The sequence below is a fragment of the Pteropus alecto genome, unplaced genomic scaffold, assembly GCF_000325575.1.
Source record: "Pteropus alecto unplaced genomic scaffold, ASM32557v1 scaffold125, whole genome shotgun sequence".
In the NCBI taxonomy this organism is placed as follows: domain Eukaryota; kingdom Metazoa; phylum Chordata; class Mammalia; order Chiroptera; family Pteropodidae; genus Pteropus; species Pteropus alecto.
Genome location: NW_006436888.1, coordinates 5,875,368 through 5,884,070, shown reverse-complemented (window position 1 = coordinate 5,884,070; position 8,703 = coordinate 5,875,368). Strand labels below are relative to the sequence as shown.

The 8,703-nt window shown below is 39.2% G+C and overlaps 1 non-coding gene across 1 annotated transcript; it reads right to left on the bottom strand.

Annotated features, from left to right (window-relative positions):
• Positions 1-7,460: 7,460 nt before the first annotated feature.
• LOC112481815 lies at positions 7,461-7,562 on the bottom strand. Its single transcript, XR_003047050.1, has one exon. It is a non-coding gene; the product is annotated as a U6 spliceosomal RNA (small nuclear RNA).
• Between the last annotated feature and the right edge of the window lie 1,141 nt (positions 7,563-8,703).

Below are 8,703 nucleotides of genomic sequence, written 5' to 3'. Positions count from 1 at the left end.
AAAGTAAATGCTCTATATCGGTTGAATGACTTTTCTCAATATGGTCATCGTTCCAGTTGTATCAATTATCTATTGCTGCATAACCAAATCACCCCCAAATTCAGTGGCTTGATCCAATAACAGTGATTGTATCTCCCACAGTTCTGGAGGTTCCAAGAGCAGACATCCAAGAGAACCTGACAGAAGCTGTATCACCTTTTACAAACTAGACTTGGAAGTCACATAGTGTCACTTCTGCCTTAGTCGCAAACCCACCTAGATTTAAGAAGAAGGAATGTAGACCCCACCTCACGATGGGGGGGATGTCAGCATCACACTGTAAGAGGAGCATTCGGGGTGGGAGATAATTGTTCTGGCCATCTTGCAAAATAAGATCTGCCCTATTCCTGTTCTGGCAATAATTTATACTCTTCCTATATGCATCAAACATTCACTCCTTACGCCGAAGACTCCTAGATTTCATCCCATTAGGGCATCAGCTTGAAGTCCAGCATCTCATATCTGAATGTAATCTAGGTGCAGATGAGGCGCGTCCGACATAATTCTTCTGGGTACAGTCTGAGTGCCATTCCTCTGGGTGTAAAGATTCAAGCCATCTGCATGCGCACACCACACGGTCACCACGTGGTGATGGGACAGGCACAGGAGAACCGTCATAGATGTCCCATTCAGAACGTCGGAAGTGGGAACTCACAGGAGTCACAGGAGTCCATGGTAATTCTGACATCCGGCCAGGCATGTGTCACCCGTTCCTTGTTCAGGGACCAGTCCTACAACCTGTGGACTGTTCACTGAGGCTCCCAGCTCTACCCTCTGGGCTCTTGGTTTTCACCTCCGAATCTTTTCTTCTTTTTCCATAAGAAAACCGAATTGCAACTGAGCACCTTTCCTGGTTTGTTTCCCGCTCTTAAAAAGACGTTGGATCCCAAAGTCTCTTTTCACGTTGCACATTCTTCATCCCTTTTCCTTTAATCTGGGGGTACTTTCCTCAGAACAATTCTCTTAAGGTTTTGTGGGTTTTCTATGAATCTCTTGGGGTTTACTCTATTAGACAGAAGCTACAACCACAAATCTCTTCAAGAGATTTCCTGTGAATCCCTTACATCTTTCTGAGATCTTAACAAGGAGTTGTTACAGTCATGTCTTCGAATCCATCGTTAGATGTTTTCTGACCACTCTGTATTTGGTTTCTGCCCAGAGCTATTTTTCTATGGGCAACAGGAAGAAGCCAAGTGACACGCTCCTTAACCTGCCTTGAAGTCTCCTGACCTAGCTCACTGAATTCTCCAGGCACGTTTCCTGTTTTTCAGATTACCACATACTACCGCATTGCCAAAATTTTCACCACACGTAACAGGGGTCCCCTTTCCTCCAGTTTCCAATGACACTTACCCACTTTCCTTTAAAGCCTCTTCGATGCCTGTTGGCCCTCACAGTCTCCTCGATGCACCTCTGTCTTCTGCCCACTGTCCAGCCCCAAAGCCAATGTCACATGGTTTCCTTTGTTACAATTTTCCACCCCCTAAATCTTGCTGCTGAGCAGATCACACAAATGTAATGGCTTAAAACGGCAGCTGTTATTTTATTATCATCTATTATGATTCTGGGGTGAACCGAGCTCAGTTAGACAGTCCTAACTCAAGGACTCTCATGCAGTTGCAACCATATTCTAGCCGAGACTGGAGTCATCATAGGGGCTCTCTCATTCACATCTGGCTATTGGCTTGGACGTCAGCTAGGCTGTTGGCTAGAACACCTGCGCATGGCCTCTCTGGGGCTTTTGGGTTTCCACATACAGCATGGTGACCAGGTTCTAAGAGCTAGCACCCCAAAAGGATCGGGCAGAGGCTGGCTGGTCTTTTATGACCTAGCAGCCTCAGAAGTTATGTAATGTCACCTCCTGCTGCAGTCACAGGAGGGGGAAGGAACATAGACCCCCAGCTCTCAATGGGAGGATCGTCCGTGTCACATTTCAAGAATAGCGTATGCGTGGGAGATCTCGCTGGTGCCATCTCAGAAACCACAATCAGCCACACAGGTTTCTCCTTTCTGTAAATCATCAATCCTATCTATTTGTTTTCCTGCCCCTTTTCTTGCCTTTTTCTAGGCATTCGTTTGTATTTTCTAGAATTTACTCCCCACTCAGTTTTAGATGTTGGGAATATGTTCTCGCAATCTCTTCTCTCTCTAATAGCTTTGCTGTGATCTCCTTTTTTTTTGAACAGAAAATCTGAATTTTTGTATCGTTATAGCTATATTTTTATTTATGGATTTTTTCCGAGGTAAAATTCACGTAACATACAAACAACCGTTTCACTGCGTACGATTCAGTGGCATTTCGTGTATTCGCCGTGTTGAACAATGACCCGTTCTCTCTCTGGTTTCAAAACTAAAGATGTGGTTTTAGGGCTTCACATTTTTTTATTTAATCTTTTGAATAAGGAAGTAGGTACATCCAGTTCAAAATGCAAGAAATGCCAGAGAATATTGAGAGACAGGACCACCTTCTCCTCGCACCCCTGGCCTCCAGCCTCCCAGGACCCCTCCCCTGTTACGTTTTTTTTTTTCAACAGAAATGTAGTTCTGTGCTATTCTACACCTTGCTTTTTTCACATTAAATATACCTGGGAATCATCCTTCTCTCCCAGCAGCACGTACATCCCATTACTACCAAGTCATCTATCTAGTGGTAGCGCTTTGGCTGACGGCAGTTTGGGTCACCTCACACAGTGCTACAGTGAACGGCCTGGAAGATGCATCATTTTGTGTGCGTGTAAACATATGTTAAGGCAAATTCCTAGCAGTGAAATTGCAAGATCAAAAGGTATATAGAATTTGAATTATCCTATGTATGGCCAAATTGCACCCCATTGGGATTTTATTTACTTTCTCACCAGCAATGCGTGAGGAATTCTTTGGGGACGTGTCAGGAAAGGTGTCTCTGAAAACAAACAAACAAAAACGTCATTTAAACTTGGAGAAATTACCCATCTTTTTTTTTTAATTTATTATTTTTTTATGGTGACATTGGTTAATGAAATCCAATAAGTTTCAGCTGTACACTTTACCAGTAAGGCATATATATATTTACACTGTGTGTTCACCTCCCATAGCTAGATTTCTTTCTGTCACCGCACTTTTTGGATATGGATTTTCAAGTCTTTGAGGTAAATACCCAGTAGAGAAATTGCTTGATCATATGGTAGATCAATTCTTAGTTTTTTGAGAAACCTCCATACTGTTTTCCATAGTGATTCTACCAATTTGCAGTCCCACCAGCAGTGTATGAGGGTTATTTTTTCTCCGCATCCTCTCCAACATTTGTTATTACTTGTCCTGTTGATTATAGCGATTCTAACAGATGTGAGGTGATATCTCATTGTGGTTTTGATTTGCATTTTCCTTATATCTAGCGATGTTGAGCATCTTTTCTTATAGTTGTTGGCCATGTGTATGTCCTCTAGGGAGAAGTATCTGTTCAGGTCCTCTGCCCATTTTTTTATTGAATCATTTGGTTTTTGTGTTGTTATTGAGTTGTATGAGTTCTTTGTATATTTTGGATATTAAGCCCTTATTGGAGGCGTTGCTTGCAAATATAGTTTCCCATTCAGATGGTTGTCTCAAAACTTGGAGAAAGTAATAGAGAAAGCCCACAAAGATCTGCGGGCAGAGTGATGCAGGCAGTGGAAACAGCAAACGCAGAAGCTCCTGCAGGAGTTCTGGCATGTCCGAGGAACAGCAGGGAGTCAGTGTGCTGGGGGGAAGCGAGTGGGCTATGGATAGTAGATGAGGTCGGAGAAATCCAGAGGTGTGGAGAGATGATGGCCTCACGTGGTAGGCCATTGTAAAGACCATGCTTTCACCTTGAGTGAGACAGATTGCTGTTGGAAGGAGGGAGCAGAGGAGTGACATCGCCCAATGTTCGTTTGATGTCATCAACTCTGACTGCTATAGGGGACAAGTGGAAAGCGGGTGGGCAGGAGTGGAAGCACAGAAATGAGGAGACCAACTGGAAGGCCACCGTGGCAGTTTGGGCACTGGAAGCTTAGACCAGGGCGGTCAACGGTAGCGGAGCTGGTTGAGTGTGGAAATTCTGGAACTATTTTGAAGGTAGAGTGGAAAGGATTTGCCAGTTGATTAGATGGGAAGAGTGAGAGAAAGAAAGAGATTCAATTGCTTTATTTTGTTCATTTTAAATTGAAGATGAGTTTAGTCATCCGAGTTGCCACGTCAAATAGGTAATTTGAGCCTGGAGTTCACGGCAGAGATCCAGATGAGAGAGATTAATTAGAATTAATTAGAATCGTCCCTATACTTCACAAATGTTAATTGTCTTATCGATGAGCATAATAAATATCCTTTATTTTATTTTTAATATTTCACTATAAAGGTTTAGATTTTTCTCTGTAATGGTTTTGTGCATCTGTTAGGTTATTTCCTGATTGCAGTGTTTATTGCTATTATAAAAGGTCTTTTTTATGTCCTGGTAAGATATAATTGTTGTAGAGATATAGCGTAATATTTTGAAGTTTATGTTGTATCCAGCAAGCTTTCAGCACTCTGTTTAACAGAAAATGTCATCTCAGGAGTCTTTGCCTTGTTTCAGAATGAAATAGGAATGCCTAAAGAGATTTTCTAAGGTATGTGACAGTTGTAGGTTTTGGGGAGAATAGAATAGAAGTTTTCTTCTATTTTTGATTTTAAAGAAAATTTCTACGTCGAATTACCAAGGGCTTTTTTCAACTCACGTGATTTTCACCCTTAGGCTATTAATGCTGAGAATTATACTTTTAAACTTTTTCATCTTAAATCGTTCTTTCGCTCCAGCATTGTTAGTTTCAGCTAGTTAATAGTTTATTTTTGCTCTTAAGAGCAAAAATCCCAAAAAAAATGAACTCATGCTTTCCTTTTCGACATTTTATTCTTATCCAATTTTGTAATTAAAGGTTGTATTAGCTTTGTAAAATTAGTTGAAGATATTTAATTAATTGAATAAATATTTGAAAGGTATTAATGAGAACCGCTATGTGCCAAACACTGTTCCAGGTGTTGGAGTACTACAAAAATCCTGTCATCGTGGGATTTAGAGTCTAGTGAGAGGAGACAGATAATAAACAAATAAGTAAAATAATAGTATGATGGATGGTGGGAAATGCTAAGCAAATAAAACAGGGATTCAGTTTTATTTAGCGTAGACAGGCAAGACCCGCTGAGAAGATGAGATTCGATCTTTCCTCTTTTTCTGTTTTTCTGGAACCAATTGTAGATGACACGGATCACTTACACTTTGAAAGGCCGGTAGAGCTCCCATAAAGCAATCTAAACCTGGGCCTTTTTGTCGTGAGCTACAGTTGGGGCAGGAGGATGGTCTAAGGACCATGTCGCTTTCTTGAATGGTTACCTAGACAAAGCATTGAACAAAATATTCCCTTTTATAATGTTTATGTCTGTAATGGTTTTCTCTTTTTCAGTATAAATTGTATTTATTTACATCTTTTCTCTTTTTCTTTATTATTTTTGTCTCTAGCTTAGTTTTTTTTCAAAGAACCAGCTATTGTATTTCTTAGCGAAGCACAATGTACATACAGAAAGGTGTACATTTCCTAAGCCTACAGCTCCACCTTTCACAGACACAGCCAAACAATTAGCACCTGACAGACAACATCACGGGCACCCAGAGCCCCCTCCTTCCCTCTTTCTTTATCATTTCCCCCCAAAACCCCAGAGGCAACCACTATCCTGATAAAAACTAACTCTCAATTTGGTTAATTTTGTTTATTGAAATCTTTGTTCTTCGCCTTTTTACCCCCTCTCCTTCTGTTCTCTGAGTTTGTTCTTTTTTTGGCCTCTTGAATTGAACAGTTACATATTTTCTGTTTTCTTTTCTAATACTTGTATTTAAAGTTATACATTTTTCTACAGTATTGTTTTTAACTATATTCCACCAATTCTGACGTGTGTTACTCATACTGTCACTCATTGCTATGTCTTTCGTGATACCTTTTATGATTTTATTTTCAAGTGTTATTTAGTAATACTTTTAGATTTTCTATTCACGCATCTGGAGTTATAATGAAATCAATTTAACATTTATTTCTCATTTTATTGTGTTGTGCTCTGAGAACAATTGTCAAAATGATGTTGATCTGGAGGAATCTGTCAGCGCTTCCCTGTGGCCTTACACATGGTTAAGTTTTGCAACTGTTCCATGTATCTCACTGTATAGTCTCTGTTTATCAGGTATAAAGTTCTACACGTATTTATTAATTCCAAATTATTGATTATGTCATTGAAATCCTATTTTTGCTCACTTTTTTTCTGATTTCTGGTGGATCTATTTATTTCTAAGACTGTAAAATAAAATCTCTATTACAATTATGGATGTATCTATTTTTCTCTGTGGTTTTGAGGCCGTGTTTTATGGAAGATATACTCATAATTATTATATTTCATATTATCTTTTGCCTCTTTGTCTCTTATGAAGTTGTTCATATTAATTTCTATCTTCTTAATTATTAAATTGCTATTTTTGTGTTGTTTCGGTTGATATTTGGCTAACATATCTTTTTCCTTGTTCTCTTCCCTACCATTTTGTTATGGAATGTTATACCGGTTCAGAAAAATGCATAAGAAATAGATGTACAGCTAATTAATTATTATAAAGCTTCACTTGTATGACTACCACTCAGGCAAAGAAACAGAACATTTCCAATATCTCAGAAGCCCATTCAGTGCGTGTTCTCCATCACAATCCTCCCAACCCCATCCAAAGGTAAGCATCATCCTGGTTTCTATGGTAATCATTTCCTTGCTTTTCTTTATAGTTTTGTCACTTAGGCATATATCCCTAAACCATATAGTTTAAGTTCGCCTGTCTTGGACTGTTATATTAATATACTTAAATTTGGCTTTTCTTGCTTGATATTCCATCATAAGAGCAAGTAGAGTCAGTATTGCTGTATTACTTATGATTCATTCATTTTCATTGCTATATATATTTCACTGTATAAATATACCAAAATATTTTTTATCCATTTTACTGTTGATGGATACTTGGGTTGTTACCAGTTTGAGACTGTTACAGATATTGTAGCTATAAATATTCCATCTGATGTTGGATTTTGGATTTTTGTCAAATGCATGTTCTACATCTATCGAGAACTCCTCAATATAGTTTTTTATTTTAGGCTATTAATATGGTGAATTTCACTGGTCGATATAATTTTTTTCAATAAGTTGACATTTAATATTATTTTATATGAGTTTCAGGTGTACAGCACCGTGGTTAGACATTTTTATAATTTGAAAGTGATTCCCCCTGATTAGTGTAGCACCCACCTGGCATCATACATAGTATTGCAATGTTATCGGCTATATTCTCAATGCTGTACTTTACATTCCCCTTACTATTTTGTAACTACCAATTTGTACTTCTAAATCCCTTCACCTTTTTCACCCAGAAAAATATGAAACGCTTCACAAATTTGCATGTCATCCTTGTGCAGGGGCCGTGCTAATCTCTCGAGTTCCAATTTTAGTCCACGTGCGGCTGAAGCGAGCACCGCACTGATGAATTTTGAGTGTTAAACAAACCTTGTGAGAGAAATCCCACTAGGACATCCTGTCTTATTCTTTTTTATGTATTGTTTGAGTCGATTTGCTAAAACTTTGTTCAGAATATTTGCATCTACTTGTATTTAATATTTGCATCAAAAGGGATATCGATTTGTAGTTTTTTCTTGTAATATCTTTTCCTACTTTTAGTAACTTCCCCAATTACTTTTTCTCTACATTTGAGATGCCAATTTTCAAAGTCACTGCATTGCGTAATTCAGTGATTCAGCATTATTCAGCATCATTTCTATGTATGTATGTATATTTATGTGTCAATATATAGACACACACACACACACACACACACACACACATATATATATCTTTTTCTCTTTTTTAAATGTTTTCCCTCATTGTCCCTTCTTGATGTCTTCTGGTGGAGTTTCTCAATCCGATCCTCTGGTTCACTAATTTCTTCTTCATATGCATTCTCCTGTACAACCATGTAGCTCCAATTCATTTTTCTAAATAACTGCTTATTCTATCTAGTACTTGTTCCTAATGGTCTATCTCTTTGAAGATATTTATTATGCGTATTTAAAATTTTTCTTATGTCTAGTCCATTCCTTCTGCTTCCTCTGAGGCATTCACTTGATGGTCTCTGATTTATAGCTGTTGCACTCCTTAGATATGTATTTATTTTCTCATGAGCTCCCATCTCCCCGAGCGTTATAAACTGCCTGGTGACAATGGTGATGTGTATGGTGACAATGGTGATGTGTAGTAAGCGCTAAAGTTCAGGTCCTAGTTTTTGCCCTCCTGATGAGTGAGTGAGTGTGCGTGTGTGTGTGCGTGTGTGTGTGTGTGTGTGCGTGTGTGTGTGTTGGTGGGGCATCTCAGAGGGGAGAGCTGCTGGCATTAAATTATAGGTCTCATAAGTGCCCGTTTGCCATCCCCACAGGTCACCCAGCCTTTCAAGAAAACTCCTTGTTCTTTCCCCGGCATTTTTTTTCCCTTGGTTATAATCACCTGACCCTTAGCAAATGGAAGATCAGAAGGGAGCATTTGGGGTCAGGCTCTTCCTCACACCAGACCTCTGTGCCCCCCCTGAAATCGCTCCCGCACCCCCTAGCGCAGGGCAGGTAGTGA